General features: G+C 41.8%; 1 long non-coding RNA gene across 1 annotated transcript in view; it reads left to right on the forward strand.

The window, feature by feature from the left end:
• Positions 1-23,913, forward strand: part of LOC137217392 (uncharacterized) — a 494,052-nt gene that overhangs the window by 332,081 nt on the left and 138,058 nt on the right. The window contains exon 4 of the long non-coding RNA XR_010940086.1: positions 2,366-2,477. This is a non-coding gene — a long non-coding RNA (uncharacterized lncRNA). The remainder of the gene's footprint in view (positions 1-2,365; positions 2,478-23,913) is intronic.

Below are 23,913 nucleotides of genomic sequence, written 5' to 3' on the forward strand. Positions count from 1 at the left end.
AAATGCAGTAATTTGCAGATGGGAGTGTATATGTGGAAAACATTGATGTAATCTAAAAAGCTGTTGGAAACAAGAAGAAAATTCAGTAATTTTATTCAGTACTGTATATATGATCTATAACACATAATATATGCTCTTGCTTTTTAAGAAATTGTTTTACATTCCTCACAGTTTTTCCATGGGAACTTAATACATATGAACTTGTAGACCGTAATAGTACATATCAAAGCATGGTGTTAAACAATATTAATAAAAGTTCAGTAGAGATGTGTGATTAGACAGATCAATAGAAGAATAGAGAATCCTAACATTGCCCCCAGTACATACTAAAATTTTATTTTTAATACAGATGGCAATTCAGACCAAGCCAGGACACCTAAAACAATCACCCACCCCTTATGTATCAATACATTGTGTCAAATAGCTAAAAATTTGTGAGGGTGGGGGGATGTACGTTTACCCCTTCCAACAAAGGAAATAGTACACAAACCAAAGATTTAAACATAAAAGGGGTATGTTTTTAACATATTTTTAATATTTTATTGAAATATTTTAATATTAAAAAAATAATGTTAGAGTATCAGAGGCATTTCTAAGGAAAGCAAAAATCCAGACACTATAACAAAGAAATTGATAAATTTGGTAATATAAACTGAAAAACAAAACCCAACAATTCCTGCATAAATAGGTAGAAACATCAAAAGTATAAAATCATGCAAAATATTATGTACAAAGCCACGTTTGCCTGCCGTTGATAGCTTTTACAATTTAATGAAAGACCAAGATCCCAGCAGAAAGAGTAGACCAAGGACGGGAACAGATATTTCATGGAAGAATAAATACTATTTGCTTATAAACATAAGAAAAACTGTCCAACCACGTTCATAATGTTAACAGGAGAATTAAAACAATTAGATATAGATATACAGATATATTTTTTTACCCTGTTGTTTTGAGAAAGCTCAAAGTATTTGAAAATACATATAGTATTGGCAAAGATGTGGGGAAACGGAAGCTATTGGTAGGAACATAAAATGGCGTGATCTCTTTGGAAAGAAATGTGATCTAGCAATTCCAAATCTAGATATTTATGCTACCCATCTATTCAAATATGTGCACAGCTCAACAGATAAAAAGGCTCATTTTGGCATGATGTATAAAACAAAGGACTTGAAACCACCTAGGTGGACATAATTGAAGATTAGTAAAATAAAGTATGATACCTCCGCAAAAAAGATGACTTTGATGCAATGATACATGGATGATGAAATAGAAAGTTTTCCCAGATAAACTGTTTAAAGAGAAAATGAAGTGCAGAAGAATGTGTATAATACCTTCCACTTGTGGAAAAATAATATGTATATACATATATATGCATACGTAAGTATATAATATACACACCTGTACACTGATTGTTGGTCTGGGTTTTGACCATGTTCTATTCTTTGCACATCCCTTTTTTCTTCTGAGATTTTTTCTAACATGGGTATGCATTACTTTTATTTTAAGTTTAAAAGCAAGTTAAAATGAAAAACAAATGAAGGTAGAAAGGTGAAATAAGAGCCATCCCCATCACCTTACTTCCTGAAATGTTCTTTTCCTCACAGTGTGACCCAATACCGTTCTCTTTTTAGAGCCAAATGAAAGCCGACAGCCCCTGGGATCTTTTCCCAAATAAATACCGATTAGTTACCCAGCTATAAGCTACAATTAATCTCACTTTTGTCCAGAGTGAATTCATAATTTAATATTTCCTTGACAAGGCAGGAGATGTATTAGGAATTTGCTGTCATTGCTGTCAATTATTGTGGTGCCTTAGACGCACGTAAGTCTAGGTTGAACATGTAAAAAGAGCGTCTTTTGAGAGAATGCTCATGCAAGCATCACTTCATAATATTATTCTATAGCTTTTTATAGTTCCACTGATATTACATTTTTGCTTTACAATCACTTACCCATCACATTACCATTCCATTAAGGATACGACTCCGTCATCTGTTCTATCATATATCTATCATCTATCTATCTATCTATCTATTGTCTATATTCTATCTGTAATCCATCACCTATCTACCTACCATCTATTCTATGTCTCTATGTATCTATCATCTGTCATCTATCTACCTGTCTATATAAATCATCCGTTATCTATCTACCAATCATATCTATCTATCCATCCGTCTGTCCATTTTCTTTCTATCTTATCATCTATCTTGTATCTATGTATCTATATCTAACTAAATCTATACCATGCAATACTTGGACGTGTAATAGTTAATAGCCTACTACCTAATGTTTTTAAAACCACATTCTTGGTAATAATGGTTCCCCAAATCTCATAATACAATTCTGTGCTGGTTTGCAGGAATTTTCCAAGCCATAAAGAGATGACATCTGACTGCTCTGAGTTCTGTGAAGAGTGATGTGGAGACACACGGCATGACGTGACTGTTACTACAGCCCAACTTGTCCACCAGGTACGTCCACTCGCGCCCCTTTACCAGCCTGTCGCTTGGAAACATTGCTTCCTGCCTACTCTCTCCTCTGAATACAGAGCTTGACGACAGAGCATTAAATGTGTGTGGCTCCGTAGCATGTCTGGTGAATGAGAAGCTAAAGCATTAAGCTGCCCGGCATCTCAGGGCAGGAGCATCCATTGCAGTCCACGTGCGGGCGGCCTCTTCGGCGACAGTGGTTCCCCTTGGAGTGGTTCTCAGAGCTCAGTGGCCTCTGTTGATTCTGCTAAGTAAGTGGCCAACGGGAGACTAAGAACGCGGTCGAGGAGGGGCTAGGATGGGACCAGGCTCCACTGGATTTAGGTCACTTGTCACAAGCAGAGATCAGGTCACGCGTTTCCCTGTGTTTGTTTAGATGACAGACGGTCAGCTCATCCAGGCCTGGCTGGACTTGGAGGGTGCAGAAACGGATCTGGACAAATCTTTGGTGAGGGCGGAGTAGGTGGCCTGGCTCTCAGAGCTGGAGAGAGTAAGCAGGCAAGGGCATCACAGCTATAGATGGAGGAGGGCGGTAGGTCCCAGACTGCAGGGGAGAGTAGGGCTGAGGAGCTGGGCTTCTCCTTCCTCCCTCCCTCCCCCCTCCCCCCTCTTTTCCTCCCTCCCTCCCTCCCTCCCTCCCTCCTTCCCTCCTTCCTCCCTTCCATCCTTCCCTCCCTCCCTCCCTCCTTCCTCCCTTCCATCCTTCCCTCCCTCCTTCCCTCCTTCCTCCCTCCCTCCCTCCCTCCTTCCTTCCTTCCTTCCTTCCTTCCTTTCTTTCTTCCTTCCTTCCCTCCCTCCCTCCCTGCTTCCTTCCTTCCTCCCTCCCTCCCTCCCTCCCTTCCTTCCTTCTCTCTCTCTCTCTCTCTCTCTCTCTCTTTCTCTTTCTCTCTTTCCTACCTGCTTGCCCATTTTTGTCCTTATCACTTGTTTGTCCTTCTGGGACTTTGCAAAGTAACCAAGAGCTGGTTTTTAGGAACATCCTCTGGTCGTAGGACAGAGCAGTAGGGAGACAGACTGATGGACAGGTTTCAGCTGCAAAGCTCTTTCTGAGACAGAAGGGAGGGCTGTTCGTCCAGGAGCAGTAACTTGTAGAAACTCATGAAAGGAATAAAACATTCTCCTAGGAAACCCGGAGATCTTTAACCCAGACACAAAGGCAAGACTGGAGTCTTAGGGGGTAGCCTGAATACCCGCGTGAGAATACACCACGTTGCCTGGCTTGCTCGGCTGAAATCTGTCTCTTAATTTAACCCCTCTCCACAGTACACCGCCCCTGCAACCCAACAGGGTGTCTGCACGGCCACATGCAGCTTCTGAAAAGCGTCACCGGGCTTGTATAACATCTCCTGAAAGCTGTTTACATCTTACGCTTCTTGAAGTTAAAAAATAAAGAAAATTAAATGTGAATGAAAGAGATTGCCAGACATCCAAAGATTGACAGAAACCAACTCTTTTATTGCAGAATAATAGGAGAAAAAAATATTTGCTTAGGCCCTTGCTTTTGTGCCTGACACACATTCGGAAAGTGGTGTCTGAGGTCAGTGTGTGCACTTCCCAGGCTGCCAATCACATTTAAAACCACGACAATATAGCCTGTGTTTCATTTCTCCGTCCCGCTGAGTTAGATCTCAGCCTCACTACCTTCTCACGTCTCAAAAGATGCTGCTCCTTTTTTTTTTTTTTTGACTCACTGAGTTTGCGTTTGCTTCCCTCTTTTTGTGTTTGCTTCCCTCTTTTAACCTCTTTCATCTGGTACCTCCAATCCCTCAGGGCCCACATCCAAGGCACCAACTTTCTGAAGATGCTTAAGCTTCTGGAGGGTAGTTAGTTCCTTCTCCTGGCTGCACAGAGCCTGGGGTCACCCAGTTGTTAAGTCAGACAGATTTGTAGTATGTAGGGTTACTTCCTGTACCAGGCTTCAAGCATCGTCTGAGATTCTATTTTATTTTATTTATTGTGTTTACCTTTGTGCACTCAGGTCCTGGCCCATGATTGGGGTTTTTTAAAGGTTCATTAAAACAAAGCAACTGAATTAATGTGTACAAAAATGTTTTAAACATTCTAGTCACTGCAAAAATCTCATCTACCTGTTAGGTTTATTACAAGTGACTGTGTTCATCAAAGGTTATGTGACTCTATCAATTCTGTTCTGATGTTTCTTCCACTGTGAGTTAGATTTAGGGAGATTGGAGTCCAACAGGTTCTCAACCTTGGACTGAAAAAAAATTTTTTGGCAGAATTCTATGTCCTTTTTTATTCTTTCTACTATCTCGCTAACTTTATTTTTTTAATATATATTCTTGGTTGTGGAGCCATCGTATGCACTGTAGGATGGAAAGCAGCATCGCTGGTCTGTACACATCAGATGCCAGTAGTACTACACCTCCCCCTGGTTGTGACACCCAAAAATGCCTCCAGATGTTGCCAAGCACTCCCTGGGGGGGACAGACAAACTCACCCCAAGGCTGACAATCATTGGCGTTCCCTATATTTTGTTTTCCTTTCTTCTTGTTGTTTTTTAAAGAGTACCTGAAGGGGACCATTTCAAAAGGAAAAACGGCATCTATCATGGAAAGATTCAAGTAGGTGCGGTTTATTTGTTAGACATTGTTGAAGCCAGATAAAGTTCACCTTTCTCCTCTAAGGAGGAGAGAGAAAGAAAGAGAGTTAAACAGAGGCACCTGCAGCCCAAGGGGCCGTACTTGGTACAGATTCAGAACAGGGCGCACGTCGTCAAAGAGTGTGCTGTGGGGTTAAGAGCTGTGGACGGAAGCCAGTCAGGTGCTCTTTCCTCTCTGAGCACAGCCCACCATGGACAAGTCTCTCCTGCCTTATATCCAGTAATCCTTCTCGGGCCTGGATCCCGTCTGCTTTCTACTACAATCACAGGCTTGAACTTGACTCAAATGAACAGTCTGAAAGCCAAATTCGGTCTCCTTGGAATGAAAGGCATTTCTAACGGGCAACCACAACATATTTTTCTCTGCAGTCACCACTCACAAGCTTACCACTCTTGACTTGGTGGTTCATGATTAATTACCCGCTCAGAGCTGCTTAGGGCTTCTCATTAATAGAAAGTCAGCAACAGGGAAAAGGAAAGAAATGCTGGAGTCTTGTCTCCATCTCTACTAAGAGATGACGAAACTATAGGTAAACATTTCAAATTTGTTCAGGAATAAAAAGCAAAGGTTGTCGTATTAATCTGGGTTTTCCAGAGGAACAGAGACAATAGGACATATAGAGATCTAGCTATCCCCAGATATCTAGATCTCTATATATTTACATTATATAAATATGTATATATAAGTATATAAACAGATCTATCTTATCTCTCTCCCTATCTTTCTGTCTATGCATATATAGAGAGGTATGTAGATATATAGATATGACATCATACATATATAGTTTGTGGAGGAATGTATGACGTCATATATGTACACATATCAATATTTATAGTTATAGGGTATGGAGATGCCAGACTATATGATTTCTTCTTTGGCGATAGTATGATTTATGCAGTCACACTGCTGTGTTCTTTGCTTATCCTTCTAGTTAGCGACAACTTCAGAAGTGCTCAAGAACCATAGCAAAATCTCTCTCTCTTTCTCTCATGTATATATATGTATATGAAAAGAGAAATAATTGATATTGAAAGGTTTTTATGTAAGTTCCTTGGCGATAAATGCAATGTGCTAATTCAACACATATTTTCAAACTAAAAAGTGGGATTAATGTAAATCTGCCTAATGGAATTCCAGAATCCTCATTATTTATTACCCATTTGTGGGATGAGAAAAAAAATTGTCTCAAAATGTTAATCCTCGGCTTCCCTGGTGGCGCAGCGCTTGAGAGTCCGCCTGCCGATGCAGGGGACGCGGGTTCGTGCCCCGGTCTGGGAAGATCCCACGTGCCGTGGAGCAGCTGGGTCCGTGGACCGTGGCCGCTGAGCCTGCGCGTCCGGAGCCTGTGCTCCGCGACGGGAGAGGCCACAGCAGTGAGAGGCCCGCGTACCACAAAAGAAAAAAAAAAACAAGTTACTCCCTCTCCCCTGTACTCATCGAGTCTGTTTTGAATTAATGGAGCTTTATGTGCCAACCTCATTAATTATTACAAGTGAATCTGAAGAAATAAGAGACTCGTGTTGATACTTTATTGAAATTTTACAAAATACTCAGATCCATTCATTTGAAAATGTCAGGCAAAAACTAAAAACCTAAGCGTCTGAAATATTTCTATCCGCAAACCATCAGTATACTTGGAAGCCAAAATTTATTATAATTCAATATTCCTACGAGTAATCCCTTTTGTTCTGGGATTAGAACCAATTTCTATTTTCAATGAAATCTTCCATTTATTTCTTTTCTCCTTTAAGGAAATCATTTCTATTGGTCATGAATATTTACTGTTAGATGTTACCCAAAATAACATAGCTACATCAAGTGTGAAATCCTGGCTTTTAAAAGATCATTTCAGGCTATCAGAACGTGAAGCATATTCCATGAAGAGGCTTGTTGGGAGAATGTCAGTTGTACCAATTTTCAGAGTGTATCCAGAATGATGGGGGGAGGCTTCTCATCACTGGCCTCCTAATTTGTATATACTCTCTCTTCACAGTTTCCTTAGAGAAAGATTGCTCTGGTCACTCAGGGTCTTTGTGGTTCCATATGAATTTTAGGAGTGTTGGGGTTTTTTTTCGATTTCTACAAAGAATGCCACTGGGATTTTGATAGAGATGGCGTTGAATCAGTAGATCACAATGGGTGGTATGGACATTTTAACAATATTCTGTCTTCCAACTCATGAACGTAAATATCCTTCCATTTATCTGTATCTTCTTTCATTTCCTTCAATAATTATTTTATAATTTCCAGTGTACAAATCTTTCATCTCTTTGGTTCATTTGTTCCTAAGTATTTTATTGTTTTTGTGGCTATTTTTAATTCTCTTTTTGTGTAGTTTATTATTTGCATATAGAAATGCCACTGATTTCTGTGTGTTGATTTTGTATCCTGCAAATTGACTGAATTTGTTTATTAGTTTTTAGAGTTTTTTGGTTGAGTCTTTAGGGTTTTCTACTTATACGACCACGTCATCTGCAATAAGTGATAATTTTATTTCTTCCTTTCCAATTTGGATGCCCTTTATTTCTTTTCCTTGCATCATGGCTCTGGCTTGGATTTCCAGTGCTGTGTTGAAGAGAAGTGGTGAGAGTTGGCCTCCTTGCTTTGTACTGCATCTTAGAGGAAAAGCTTTCACTTTTTCATTGCTGAGTATGATGGTAGCTGTGGTGTTTTGATATACGGTTTTTGTTGTGGCCATTGAATTCTAAGAATAGATTAAACATTCTCTTGGTGCTTAAAAAATGCACCCAGAATTCAAAAGGTAGAAAGAGCCATCAACTACAAGAAGTGACACCTAATCTATGGAGAAAGTACAAAGATCCCACTGTGTACATGTTTTGCGTTTCCTCCATCAGTTGACGTAGGTCTTAGACTGATTCTGTATGAGCTCCTTCTAACCAGGTAGGGCAGGTCTAGTCCACCCCAGGGATGCCCCAGAGACCAACAGGACAGTGAAACTTTGCTTAAGGTACAATTCCAGCTCCTTCCCCTGAAAGACCTATCCTGGGAATTGCTTTTGTTTCTAAAATCATTATACTCTCTCTCTAAAGCATCTTCTCTCATCGTTCTTTGAAACCGTATTCTGGGAGAGTAATGCGGGCGTTCTGGGATAGACTCTATCTGTATTTTTATTATGTTTTAATGTTCATTTTAAGATTCTTCTCCACCTCTCGAATTACATACAGTTTTATTATTTTTAGTCTCACAGGAAATAGTCTCATTTTGATTGCATATTTGAAGAGTGTATATGGATGTATAAATGTAATTTATTTCCAATTTATGTCCCTTTTCTGAAAAAGAATGTCGAGAATAGTCAAAATCACATTATTACATTATAAATACCATACTCAGAGCCATAGTATCGGTCATCTGTATGTATATAAATTAAAGACGTAAGGTGTGTGTGTGTGAGAGAGAGACAGAGAAAGAGAGATGCTATATCTACGTTGTTTATAGATTTCTGAAACACATAATTTCATTAGTTTTTAAACTGAATGTCAATATTCAAGATTTCCAAGCTTCTCCTCACTTTGTCCTGTATCATAATTAAGTCAAAGGAAAGAATTCACTTTTGAATTTCAGTTACCTGGAATTGACCCAGCGGCTTCTTGCCTATCTTCAGTTCTCTCTCACACTCGGAGAAGTCAATGTAACTTCCATTTGCTTGCTGTTATATGACCGTTCAAAGCACTCCCTACACATACACATGCAAATATTCCGTATGATTTCCACATGAGAAAGGGGGAGAGACAGCTCAGTGGAATGGAGCCTTTCTGGCATAACCGAATGAGAAAACAAGTTTCATTCTCTGCTTGCAATCCTGTCATTATCAAAGAGATAATTTAATTTCACGTGCATGCTTCTTGACATGTGCTATGCCTGTCACCGGTAAGAAGCCCAGCAGGTTTTATGTAACCCACACAGCTGGGTCTGCGAAGCACTTTTGAAACCTAAATAAGATTGTGAAACTGGGACATGGAACCCACTGATAGATATCACTCTTTCCTGTGGAGAGAACGGGTAATACGCTTTTCATCGTCTCTCTGGAATTGTCTATCCCCCTCTAGTCATCCAGATATTTGCTGGGGAGGTGCAGCTCCCACGATGTGGCTCTGGAAACAAGCTGGTCTGCTCCTCTGGGGCCACTAATGACTTTTCCTGGAGGTCAGGGGATAAGCAGCCTAATAGAGGCAACTCTGCTCCCATGTGCTTCTGGCTGGGAGACCATCACTGCTGATTCCCGGTTCCCTCCCCCCGCCCGCCCTTCAGGCAGCCATCACCCTGGGGACCCTCATGCAGCAAACTGCTCTCTACCAGGTAGCAGCCCAATTAAATTATCAGCGGCCAGATTGCTCTGCCAGCCTTTCAAGTACATGCTTCATCTGTGTGACTAAGGATTCAGAACAAAAGGTAGATTTCCAAATTGCCAGTCTCTTTAATAAACCGTTTGAAGGTTCTATGTTTGATTTTCTTAAGGGGCAATGTCCTGTTGTTTTTCTACCATGGTCGTATTCTCTGGAGCACTGCTTGCAGAGATAGAAGGGTAAATGACTCCGTTCTAGCCACATATTAGCAGAGGGTGGCATGGACCCCCCAGGAAGGCTTGTTAGAAAAGAGCAGGCTGGGCTCCCCTGAGGGTCTGAGTCAGCAAGTCTGGGGTGACACCCAAGAATTTGCATTTCTAACAAGTTCCCAGGTGCAGCTGATAGGCTTCCGGTCCAGGCACCCCATCTTGAGAACCACTTCCTACAATATATTTCTCCCATTTTAACTAAATCGTTACATTCAATAGTTCAAATAATTCTATACTTCAGTCTGCTGATTCATAATGATTCATTCCATCAAGGTGTTCTTCTTCTCAAAATCTGTATTGTTTAATTATCCACGTCTCGGCATTTTACAATATTTTCACTCTGGCTTTGATAACCATGAAGTGAAGAAAAGAATGACATCGGTGTAGGCACCGCTGCTGGTGTTCCCATCACACCCGCTATGTCTTCTTAGAATTGCGTAGTAGAGGTTATTTCTCCCTTTATTAAAATTAATTTAAAAATCCCTCTTACCTTGTTTGAAAATGAACTAGGAATACAGACACGAGAGGCATGCATTAGAGGACTAGCTACGTGGACATCCCAGGCATCTGGCAAGTTTCATCACCCACAGGTGGTTCTTGTAGCTGTACATGCAGCTCACCTGTAACCTGTGCTTGTGAACCAAGGGGTCAGGCGGAGGTGTCAGGAGGACCTCGCTCCTCTCCTAAGTAGCGGCATTTCCGGTGTGCTGACAAAGGCTCGCTCTTCCAAACAAAAATCTCCCTACTGCATGGTGCTATCTGAATTTCCACCCTTCACTTGATTACCGAGTCTTTTATAAAATAATTGGAACTAAAAGTTAAAAAGTAAGTACCCCTGAAAGAGGTAAGGTATGGCGTAAAAGACATTCCGTATATACTACAGGGCTGTACTAATTTCCTAGGGTTGCCGCAAAAAATTACCAAAAACCAGGTGGCTCTAAACAACCAACATTTATCCTCCCCTAGTCCTGGAGACCACACCTCTGAGATCCAGGTGTGGGCAGGGCCGCGCTCCCTGCAGAGGTTCCAGGGGAGGGTCCCTCCTGCCTCTTCCAGCTTCTGGGGGCTCCAGGCGTCCCTGGGCTCGTGGCCGCATCCCTCCCGTCTCTGCCTCCGTCTTCATGGGGCTCCTCTTCTGTGTCTTCTTTTCTTATCATAAGGACCCTTATTATTGGATTTCGGGCGCATCCTAATGCACGGTGACCTCCTGGCTCCTGGCGCAGAGCTCCCGACACCCTAGGAGCTTCCTGAGTGACGCAGGCCAGAGGAGCATCCTGCGACCCTCGGAACGAGCCGCGCCGCGCCCGAGTCTGCGCTGAGGCGTAGCCCTGCGAGGTGCGGGCCGGTTGCCCGGAGGAACCAACCACGTGACGAGAGGGTGGGCCCGTCCAGCCCCGCCCCCAGGCGCCACGGAGCGCGGAGGGGGCGGGGCTCGAGGGGCTCACGTTGCGCGAGGCTTTCGACAGTCGTGCCTGGCTGCAGCCCCGTAAAGTCTCTACGTTGAGGGGTTCCGAGCGCTTCCGGGTTGGGCAACCCGTCCGCACGTTGGCAGAGTGACGACCCCCAAACTCCACGGAGACAGGAGCTCCGGCGCTCGGGGCCCCCCCGGGCCTCGCCCTCCACCGCTCTCTCTGGCTGTTCGTCCCTTTCTGATAAATGGGTGAGTCAGCCACGTGTTGCCTGCGTTCTCTGAGGGGGGCGTCACGGGGACCCTCCGTGTGTAGCCTTGTCGGACACAAGTGTGGGCGGCCTGGGGACCCAGTCCCTGCGCTTGGGGTTGACGTGGGAGCTGTCCTGGGGCACCGAGTCTTTACCCCGTGAGGTCTGCGCGCCCCCGGGCTCCTATCAGAGTTGAATTGAAGTGGACGGCACCCAGCTGGTGTCCCAGGAGAACTGGAGACCTGCTCGGTGTGGAAGACCCACACGTTGGGTGTCGGAAGTGCTGTGAATAGAGAAACAGTTTTCCTTTAATAATAATAATTATTTTTTTCTACTCCTTTGGAGCAAACACCTCCTCCTGGCTGGCCTCTCTGCTCTTGGCCTTTTCCCCATAAGCCAACCTTCTCTCTATAGTCGGAGAATGGTCTGAAGCAGCAATTAGATCATGTCCGTACCTGCTTCAACCCTCCGTGGTTTTCCAAGGCTGTTAGAAAAAAGGACAAATTCCTTCACCTGTCCTGCTGACCGAGGAGGGGCCGCAGGTGAAGGGTGGTTCCTGATACAATGAACATGAGTTGGGGCTGGTGGAAACGATCTCCCACGGAGTGTGTCTCTGGGTTTATGTTCTGTGTCCTGTTGCCTCAGGAGCTTCAGTATTCTTTACTTACGTTTGCCAGAGGAAACATTAAAATAGTTTGGGACTCATCAATGTGCCTCACCTTCTAAGAGCGGACCCGTATGCTTTGGCGAGGCGGACTGTCATAGCATCTGTAAATAAACCCAACTTTGCCTTGTCATTTCCAATATTTGTGCCTCTTCCTTACACTCTGTGTTTCATTTATTGTGCAGAATTTCCAATAATCATATCTATTGTGAGTATCCTTCTTTTGTTCCTGGTTTAATAAGCCCACCTCAATTTTGTTCACTCTTATTGGCTTTGGTTGTGAGATCAGTAATCTTCCCCAAGTCAAAGATTTATGCGAGACCAAAGCAGAGCTCAAACCCAACAAAGGACACCATCTCCATAGAATTTTGAGACTAGGGTGGCAACTCCTGTTGGCGTAGAAATTTGTGGAGTGTGTGGTCATGCTTTAGCGGGCTAGGCTCTCGGCCAGCTCTAGAAACTGTTGCTAATGTGTGTCTTTATCTTTAAATACTGTCGGACAAATTTTAAGTAAATATGATTTTTTTTAAGTGAGTCTTGTCATTAGACCAGCCACATCTAAATGAAATAGAAATCATTTTAATTTGGTCTGTACTGTGTTTCTACTTCTGGCAATTTCACACTTATGCAAAGTCTGTTGAACCTCTGGGATTGTTATCTACTAAGTTACAGTGAGAAAAGCAGCAGCAAACTGAGCACTGTTTAGTTTTTGTTTGTTTTTTGGGTGTTTTCTTTTGGCCAATCTTGAGTTATCCCCCTGGCACCTAATTTCCTGAGTCTAGCTCCCCACAATTTCAGCTCTCCCAGATTATCACATTCCTGCCCACAGCCATTGCCAGGTTCACCATAATGACAAGATCGTTCCCAAGACTCGTTTTCATGACTCGTTATGCATTTGAGAAATTCTGTTGGGAAATTCTAGATCACCATCTGCAGGACTTCTCAGAACCTTGAATGAACTGGTGTGCCTTCGATCATTCAAAGAAGGGTACATCGTACCGAGTGCTGTCAATGCAAGACGCTTTGAACATGCAAGGATTCTAAGGTCTCTATTAAGTGGAACACACTTTTGGAAGGACCCGCCTGATGGAAGAGGTCCAACTTCTACAACCCTGTTTGCTTTATATGTTCCTCCTGGTGGGAAGAAACCCAGCCCACGTTGCTCTCAAATCAACCTCCCCAATCACCCCAGCTAGAAGTCATCTCTCCGTCTTCTCTAGGCCTTGAACCATATTTTTGCCTATGTATTCGGTTGTTTGGCAAGTGTCCTTGATTTTAACATGTTCGCACTGGGAGGTTAGTGACTTAATGTGGAGGCGCAAACATTGAGTCCATAGCAGACAGAGAGGCTGTGGATACACCGGGCAGCTGAGGAAGTCAAAACAGGCTAGTTCTGGACTTGCCAGACTCTGCCGACTTGACCCTGGCCTGTCATCTGGTTTTCACGATGCAGGATACCTCTGTGGCCCCACATAATCAGCCTGCGTGTGCACAAATAAATGTTCGCATGTGCACGAGCTCTCTGTTCTCTGCACAGGAACCCCTGCTGTCTCCATCGATGGCAGAATCTGGGACTTGTCATCTGTGATTTCCTGGGACCTCACACAGTACCCTGGATACGACAGTTACCCCAGAATTATGTGAAATGAATGAACTCTCCTTTAGAAACAGTTTTAGCTCCTCATTTCCTGTCTTGTTCATCTTCAGGGACACATTCTTCATTTAGGGGAAAAAAAGCTGCTTCTTTGGTCAAATTAATTTGTTTAAAGGGTTCGGCCAAGACTGAACGAAAACGTTTCATAGATATTCTGTCAGATACAAACCAGTACCTCTTAGAGAAGCATTTGCTTTTCTAAAAATTGGTTCTGCCTTGCTTCTCAGCTGGGCACATCTTCTTTTGGTTTAGCCAGCCTGGTTTGCTTCTCCTCAAAGTGGAAGGAATCTCATCCTTTAAGGTCATAGAGCTAATCAAATGGGCATCGGTGGGCTTCGTGGGCATCTGTGGACTTAGCATACAATATCTGTTACTTGCTTGAATTCCCTTCCCATTATTTAAAAGTATTTTAAGAGATAAACAGGTCAAGTGTATTAGGAAATAAATGTTTCATTTCAAACAATTTCAGCATAGTGAGGAATAGGTACTGTATTTGGTCAGCTATGATAAACTGCCCTCATTTTGTTTCCATCCACCTGCCAGACACTGGGTCTGATAAGCTGGTCAGGTAGGTCCAGATTTTAGTTCTCAGGAAGCCCAGGGGTAAGGTGGACTTCAGGTGAGAGAATCAACCCACTCAGTGAGGTCATCGGGAATCCAGGTGTTTTCTGCCTTCCTGCTCTGCAATCTTGGGAGTTGGTTGTCTTCAGCTTCGGAGTTACAGGCTTGGCTTCAGGACAGAGAGATGTGATGTAGCAGCAAAGAGACCATCTCTTCTGTGCATCTCTGCTAGTTAGGAGGACACTCTCCTGTGACCCTTGCAGAAGACGTCCCTCATCTGATTAGCAAGAATCACATAACACACCCAACTCCTGAGGTGAACGATAGCAAGATTACAGGGATTGCCTCTGGTTCAGTCAGACACTCCAAGATGCCATCAGCTTTTCCGTGGACACTGGGCCGCACCGGGGTGGAGTTGGGGGTAAAGACGTGAACAAAATCACGCATCTAATTGGAAGTATAAATGGGGAAATTCATCCTGAGAGACCCCTACCAGTGTTCCAGTGCAAATGTCTAGAAGGGTATGTTTGCTTTTGCTGTTCACAGAATAAAATTTCTGATAATATATGATCATGAATGCCCGCCTTTGTTTACATCAAATTGAGCAGAAGTTGGGAAAGGTCAGGGGAGAAAAAAGCATGATAAAGTTTACGCGTTCTTTGGGTTTCATTTTCATTGCTGATCATGATGGAATTCAAAAACAATGGTGCTTTTCATACGGTGAAGTTCTTGCCAGAAGAAGAATGGAAATAACAAGGCTAAAATATCACCGAATGCCTTCCGGTTCTGAAAACTCCTCGGACATTGTAATTATCGTAAAAGACACCGACTCAAGATTCGAGAGGTCTTTACACAATGTATTCCATGATGCCGAGCTTGTCAAAGATAGTCCAGTTGACTTGAGGATAAATAAAGCATCGTGAATTCAGGTGAAACAGTCTATGGGCATTCCTGGTTTCTACAATCCAAACCTACCAACATTTAAAATATAAACTTGGAGTTCGGATTGCACTTGACACAGGGGTGAATGTTTTCAGTAAATCATTGTAGTATTTTCAGATATGTGACAACCTAAAAGGGCTATTCTGAATGAATTACCAAGGTACATGTAAGTCTAGTTTTCAATAACAATTTTCTTTTGTTTTTGCTAAATATCTGTCTTTGTCTTTACCCACCCATAGGCAAAGACACCCCTTGGGCAAAATAGTTAATTTAGTTGCCATGATTCATTAGGAGTGACAAACCGAGACAGAGAAACTTCCCTGGAGTTTTGATGGAATGAACGAGGGAAGTTCCCTTCTTATTCCTGTTCACATACCCATCAAATTCCCTTTGGGAACCACTGCTTACTGCGGGCCTCCTTGGTCACCTCTTCTGCTTCCCAACTCCTTCACTTCTGATCTCCCCTCGATGGGAGTAGCATTTGATTTACGATGGGTTTATGACCCATCCTGTAGTATGGTGCCCACTCTGTGGAGGTGTCTTATGTTGCTTTAGGAAACCTCAAAAATTAGATACTACATTTCCTTGAACCCAAAGAAGCTTGGTCGTATGACACGCCACTTTTATCTGGTTCTCTGAAAGAGAACATTGCCAGTCAAACCAATAACATAATGTTTTCTTACCACTTAACAATTTTTATGTTACACTTAGTCAAACAGCACTCTAAAGATCTATTATACCACTTTTGTGTGTACCTAAGACAAATTAGGGAAGGGGTCCCTACTTTTTTTTTTTTTTTACAACTTTACATGTTGATGTTCACATCTTCTGACACTATGGTATAATCTTATATGTCATTAGTATGTTGCTGATATGTCATTCTCTGCTTTGTGTTCACCGTCTATATGAAGATAGAGCGTATATAACTGAAAAGTGCACAGATCATTCATACGGAGCTTGAGTTATCACAAGTGAATAATTTGTGTATGCATCTCCTTGGGCAAAAAGTTGACCACTGCAAGAAGATTCTCCCAACAACTCATCCCCTGCCCACTTCTCCCAATCATGACTTTTCATGCCACAGATTATTTTAGGCTCCTTTTAATATTTATAAAACTAAAATCATAGAATACTCTGCTGCATCTGACTTCTAATGCTTCACGTTACATTTGTGAGATCCACCAGTGCTGTTGTGCTTAGTGGTGGTTAGTTTATCTTCAGTGATATGTGGTGTTCCATGATACAAAAAATACTATCATTTATTGATCGAATCTACCTTTGACACCATTCGATGTGTTTCCCATTTGCGGCTATTATAAATAACGCTGGCGAGCACAATTTTGCATATATCCCTAAAAGTGAAACTGACGGCTCTTAAGGGATATGTATGTTCAACTGTAGGTACATGTTTCAAAGAGCTGGTATTAATTTACACCCTTCCCCCCAGCATTCCCCTAATGTTCTGTATCTGTGCTATCCAATATGGTAGCCACCAGCCACATGTGGTCATTTAAATTTAATGACTATGAAATAAAATTTAAAATTTAGTTCCTCAGTCCCAGTAACCAAATTTCAAGTGCTCAGTGGCTGCATGTGGCCCCCATATTTGGCAGCACAGATTAGAAGCTTTTATCATCACCAGAAAGTTCCATTGGGTACCACCATTTCATATCCTAGCAGCACTCACTATTGTGATTCTATGTAAACTTTGAAATTCACATGAGTGTGATGGTATCACCTGGTGCTTTTTTAAAAATTTATTTTATTGGAGTAGAGTTGATTTACAATGTTCTGTTAATTTCTGCTGTACAGCAAGGTGACTCAGTTATATATATATATACATACATATATATACATATATATATGTATATATATATGTTCTTTTTCATATTCTTTTCCATTATGGTTTATCATGGGATATTCAGTATAGTTCCCTGTGCCATACAGTAGGACCTTGTTGTTTATCCCTTCTATATATGATAGTTTGCATTTGCTCATCCCAAACTCCTAATTTATCCGTCGCCCACACCCCCCACACTGGCAACCACAAGTCTGTTCTTTATGTCTGTGAGTCTGTTTCTGTAGATAAGCTCATTTGTGCCATATTTAGATTCCACATATAAGCGATATCATACGGTATTTATCTTTGTCTAACATACTTCACTTACTATGATAATCTCTAGGTCCATCTGCGTTGCTGCAAATGGCATTGTTTCATTCTTTTTAAGGGGTGAGTACTATTCCATTGTGTGTGTGTGTGTGTGTGTGTGTGTGTGTGTGTGTATATATATATATACACACACTGCATCTTCTTTTTTTTTTTTTGCGGTACACGGGCCTCTCACTGCTGTGGCCTCTCCCGTTGCGGAGCACAGGCTCCGGACGCGCAGGCTCAGCGGCCATGGCCCACGGGCCCAGCCGTTCCGCAGCATGCAGGATCCTCGCGGACCGGGGCACGAACCCGCGTCCCCTGCATCGGCAGGAGGACTCTCAACCACTGCGCCACCAGGGAAGCCCCCCACTGCATCTTCTTTATCCGTTCATCTGTCGATAGACATTTAGGTTGCTTCCATGTCTTGGCTATTGTAAATAGTGCTGCAATGAACATTGGGGTGCATGTATCTTTTCTAATTAGAGTTTTCATCTTTTCTGGATATATAACCAGGAGTGGGATTGCTGGATCATATAGTAGCTCTATCTTTGGTATTTTTAAGGAACCTCCATACTGTTCTCCATAGTGGCTGCACCAGTTTACATACCTGCCAGCAGTGTAGGAGGGCTCCCTTTTCTCCAGACCTTCTTCAGCATTCGTTATTTGTAGACTTTCTGTTGATGGCCATCCTGACTGGTGTGGGGTGATACCTCACTGTGGTTTCAATGTGCATTTCTCCAGTAATTGGCAATGTTGAGCATCTTTTCATGTGCCTGTTGGGCCTCTGTATTTCATCTGTGGAGAAATATTTATTCAGGTCTCCTCATTTTCTGATTGGGTTGCTTATTTTTTTGTTGTTGAGTTGGGTGAACTGTTCGTGTATTTTGCAGATTAAGCCCTTGTCGGTTGCATTGTTTGCGAATATTTGCTCCCAGTCCACAGGTTGTCTTTTGTTTATGGTTTCCTTGGCTATACAAAAGCTTGTAAATTTGATACGGTCCCATTTGTTTATTTTTGCTTTTATTTCTATTGCCTTAGGAGACTGACCTAAGAAAACATTGGTACAATTTATGTCAGAGAATGTTTTGGCTATGTTCTCTTCTTGGAGTTTTGTGGTGTTTCATGTCTTATATTTAAATTCACTAATAAGCAATGCTTAGAGTTAAACACTGTAAATTTTCCACGACGAGATTAACATATCACAAGAAACAATAGAAAATGTGGGTGGTGTTATGTGGTAAAGAGTAGTACTCTTGGACACTTTGAATAATTTTATGTAACCTTTCTGGGAGGCCATTTGGAATTATATAATAAAACGCCTTTAAAAAGTCTTAAATTTGTCTCTGTAGACATAATTTTAGAAATGTAACCCAAAGGAAAATAGCACAAATGGGGAAATACATAATCCCAAGGAGGTTTACAGTAGCAGAGCAGCAGCATAGCTTACTTCCCCAGGATAGGTATGGGTTAATTAAATAACCCGTGTCTTAAATTCACATGTGTGATGGTATCACCTTGTGCTTTTTAAAAAAATTTATTTTATTGGAGTAGAGTTGTTTTACAATGTTCTGTTCATTTCTGCCATATAAGAGAGTACTATATCTGATTATAAACACAGATACAATCAAACATATTGTTTAGTGACTGGGAAACTAAAACTTCAAGTAAGATTTACAGTTCTTATCTCTAATGTGGAATATTGGCTGAGTTTTTTGGAAAATTGTTTAATCAGAATTTTTTCTAATTTTTCTCCAATAAAACATTATATATACATGTATATATGTATATATCTAGTCACAAGTCTGTCCCTTCATTATTCTTCAGATTCGTTTCAAGAATTTTGCTCCTTATTTTAAAAATTAAATTAGAATATATTTACATGTATAATTTCTATGTATAACTATATATATAATCTCTATACATCAAGATAGAAACAGTTTGTGTATCTTGAATACCAAAAATAATATGAAAATTCTGCTTCGTAACATGGAAATATGGACATTCGCTCAAAGTGTCTTTTTTTGTTTCTTTTGTAAATGGCATTTTAAAATATTTGTAAATTGTTTACTTATATTTCTACCCTGTGTGTTCACTGGTACAGAGAGATGCACAAAAATAACAGAGTTGCTCAAATCATAGAAATAACTGTATTTCCAGTTAATTTTCTCCTTGGATTGAATCTCATCATGAGATAATGTATGTGAAATGGTTTTGAAAATTGTAAAACAAGGGGGAAATGTGAGTGTTTATTGAGAACGATCTTGCCCTGGAAAATACACTCATGCTACTTCCCATACATCTACACAATCCACTTCACTGGAAGTCACCTCAAATAACTTCTAGAAATGGAAACATTTCCTCTTTTGCTGCAGTAGGAGAAAACAGAAATAGGGAAATTATTTCCCTAAGTGCATGTACTGAGTGCCCGAACTGATTAAAAGTGGAGCCCAGAACCAGCAAAATGAACAGTCTTGTGGGATGAGAGAGTAGGGGAGATTACCAGTATTAAACATTTGATTAAACGAAGTACTTGGAGACCACTGAGTAAACCATAACTTTCCTTTCATTTTCAATACCCACTTTTTTTTTTAAATGTGTTCTACAATACTTTTATTTTTCATGAATGCCAGAGGACTCTTGTGTATACCATGGAGTACGAACTTACTGAGTGAATTTATTTAAATCCAAATACATTAAAAAAAAATCTGAACCTACTTGTCAGTAAAAGGAAACCTTTGAGAGCACGATGAATTATAACATGGGCATTTTTAAGTGAAAGTTTATCAGGAGTACTACCTAGTGTAAATCCCCCCATTTGTTTCCCCTCAGTGCATCTCAAAAATTCTGATTCTGAAGCAGACTTAATTCGTGAGAATGTACAAGCCCCTGTATAAATTTAACTCCACTCCCCATGAATTGATATCTGGAAAAAAAAACCCAATCAAATTGGTATTCATAATGAACACCTTAAAAATGACTACTTTTAATTCAGTGATGCTGTGCAGTGTTTTCTTAATAGAATAAAAATCAGTGTGTACACTAAGACCCTTCTCAAATTGTCCATCATCTTGTTGGACCACCTCTTAATTTAGAGATCAGCTGGGCCCCCATAATCCGTAAATGGAAGCCTCTGTGGAGGAATTACATGGTAAACAAGCTTGATATTGCTTTATGTTTTGTGATTCTTCAGTGTCCTGAACTGTCTGCCATGTCATGTTAAAAATGACAAAGGGTGGGACTTCCCTGGTGGTGCAGTGGTTCAGAATCTGCCTGCCAAGGCAGGGGATGTGGGTTCGAGCCCTGGTCCGGGAAGATCCCACAAGCCATGGAGCAATGAAGCCCATGCACCACTCCTACTGAGCCTGTGCTCTAGAGCCCACGAGCCGCAGCTACTGAGCCCACATGCTACAACTACTGAAGCCCGCACGCCTAGAGCCTGTGCTCCACAGCAAGAGAAGCCACCACAATGAGAAGCCCGTGCACCGCAACGAAGAGTAGCCCCCACTCGCCACAACTAGAGAAAGCCCGTGTGCAGCAGCGAGGACCCAGTGCAGCCAAAAATATAAATATAAATTATTTTTTTAAAAATGACAAAGGATAAGGGAGCCTCAGCCCAATGCACTGTCCTCATTTCTGCCATGTATCATCATCAGAGCCTCCACTTCTGCTGAACTGGATGAAAATTCACAGACAGTTTCCTCTTTAGGATTGCGACTTTGAACAGGGAAAGTGGACCCTGTCTCCTCGGAGTTACATCCTCAGGTCTCGAGGTCTCATGAGCTAAGACTGTTGTCCAAGGAGAAGGCATGAAGTGGTCCAAGTAATAAGGAGAAAGATCTACCTTCCTGTTGACAAACCTTATATATTCAAAATCAAAAGCCCCTCAAAGCCCTCAAAAATTTGTCCAGTAAAAACATCTCTGAGAAACCCAGTCATCCTAAGGTTCTCGCACAACCTTCTTTCCTACCAAATTTCCCATCCTTAAGACTCCTGATGCATGCAATTTGGACCAGGTCTGTGGCGGGATAATAGGAGGATAAACTAATATGGTGACAGAGAAATGTCTGTTCCACTTGCGAAATTAACAAGGGGCCTCCATCTACCATCTCCCCTTTCTGGGTGTCTGTTTCCAGTGATCTGTTCTTTTTCCTATTGAGCACTCTATTTGCCATTTTCCAAATTTGGTTTTGGGATTTCTGCGGTCTTCTGCAAATACTTTTCCTTTTAATTCGTGGATGACCATGAGTTCTTCTGAGAAGAGTTCTTGTCCTCAAAACACTCACCGTCTGAGATGAGAGGCAGAGAAGTAAAAAGATGCTAAAATAAAAACCAATTCGTGTCATGACAAAGAATACAACACTAATTGGCGGTTTCAGTGCCCAAGTCGGAACTGGCTAATCAAAGAGTGGAAACCACAACTTTTGCACCAGAGGAACCAGGATGCCCAGAGGTACTGTGCAGTCAAGAACAAAGTGGATTTGGGGAAATGGGAGTAACTTGGAAAATGCTGGCGCACATACCAAATGTCGGGCAGCTCTGAAAGACCAGTGGGGCAGGTTGGCACGTGCAGTGGGAGCTTGCTCTTGGCGGCACTGTATGGGCAGTGATCCTGGGAACATGTGTGTCAGATAATTTTACTCATTTGCTCTAAATGGCAGAAGGCTTCCCATCCTTCTCAGGCGCCGTACTTCTCTTGGGCACTAGGTGTGTTCCCCGCTCCTAGTTTCTCTTTTCTGCTGTTTCTCTTTTCTCTGTCTTTCACGACCTCCCTCTGGATCTTTACTCCACACATACCTTCTCAGGGAACTTTCCAAGGCTTTCCCTCCACGGTCCAACACATCATTCCCACTTCCCATGCTCTGCTTCTGTTTATCCTTAGGACTTTTCTCTTTTGGACGTACTCTAGAATACTCCATATTGCACCTTGTTTTCTTTTTTCCTTTTTAGTGTGTCTTCCTCTTGCACAAGCAGCTGTGCCAGCCTGAGATAGGAGACCGGAGCTGGCCAAGAATGCTTATATTTATTGACTTATTTACTTATTTATTAGTTTTATTTTTTTGGCAGTGTCAGGTCTTAGTTGTGGCACGTGGGATCTTTGGTGAGGCATGTGGGATCTTTCGTTGCAGCGCATGGGCACTTGTTGTGGTGCGCAGGCTTCTCTCTAGTTGTGGCAGCGGATTTTCTCGTCTCTAGTTGTGGCACGTGGGCTTAGTTGACCCGCGGCATGTGGGATCTTAGTTCCCTGACCAGGGATCGAACCTGCGTCCCCTGCGTTGCAAGGCAGATTCTTTACCACTGGACCACCAGCGAAGTCCCTATAATGTATATTTAAATATGATATGTGATATATACATCTTAGGAAATGTTTACAAATTTAGGATCATACTGTATATATAATTTTGCATCCTGCTTTAAAAATAAAATGCTGTACTTTAAAAGACTTCCAATGTGATACGTATTTTAATCTGACTGTTAGTGGCTGATTAGTACCACAGAATTTATTCAGCTAATTTCATTTTGTTGAGCATTTGCACTTGTTTCCGATTTTCACTATCAGTAAAATTATAGTAAACATCCTTATACACAAGTCTTTTCATAAATCTGATTATTTCTTTAGGATAAATTCCCAATAATGGAGTTATGATTGTTTTTAAATTGTATTCTTTTCCTTTCCTGAGTCTGTGCCAGACCTAACTCAGCCCTAATAACAACACGCTCTTTCATTTTCTCGGTATTTTTAGACATGCCTGAGGAATTTAGAGAGTAGTCATTTTCTTTAGTTAGAATACTTTCTTTCCATTTAAAAGCTGAAATTCAGGGCTTCCCTGGTGGCGCAGTGGTTAGGAATCCGCCTGCCAGTGCAAGGGACATGAGTTTGAGCCTTGGTACGGGACGATCCCACGTGCTGCGGAGCAACTAAGCCCGTGCGCCACAACTACTGAGCCTGTGCTCTAGAGCCCGTGACCCACAACTGAGCCCTCGTGCCATGACTACCGAGCCCACGCAACGCAACTATTGAAGCCCGCACGCCTAGCGCCCATTCTCCACAATAAGAAGCCACCGCGATTAGAGTCCCACACACAGCAATGAAGAGTAGACCCCTCTCGCCGCAACTAGAGAAAGCCTGCACGCAGGAACGAAGACCCAATGCAGCCAAAATTAAAAAATAAATAAAATAAATTTTTAAAAAAGCTCAAATTCAACATTGATGCAAATTTCCAAACAATGCAGTGTGTTTATATCTGCATGATTTAAGCGTCATTTATCAGTAGGCAAGATTCCCAATTAAATGATTAGGCACTGTGATGAAATATTTAGAACTCTTCCCCCTTGGAAATAAGCATTTATATTGCCATCCGTAATGAGCAATAGTCATCTTAATTGCTTAATTTTCTAACAGAAACATTGGTGCTTTCATGACTATTAACTAAAGCAAACAAATCTTAATTACTATATTCTAGACTAATCATGTCAGTTAAGACCTTAAATTGGAAAAAATAATGTGTCTGGAAAGTGGCTCCTTCCTTCTTGCAAATTGGACATCCAGACTTCCCCCAAACTATGGAACGTCCATCAATATTTATTGAATATC

Source organism: Pseudorca crassidens, chromosome X, assembly GCF_039906515.1.
Source record: "Pseudorca crassidens isolate mPseCra1 chromosome X, mPseCra1.hap1, whole genome shotgun sequence".
Classification (NCBI taxonomy): Eukaryota; Metazoa; Chordata; class Mammalia; order Artiodactyla; family Delphinidae; genus Pseudorca; species Pseudorca crassidens.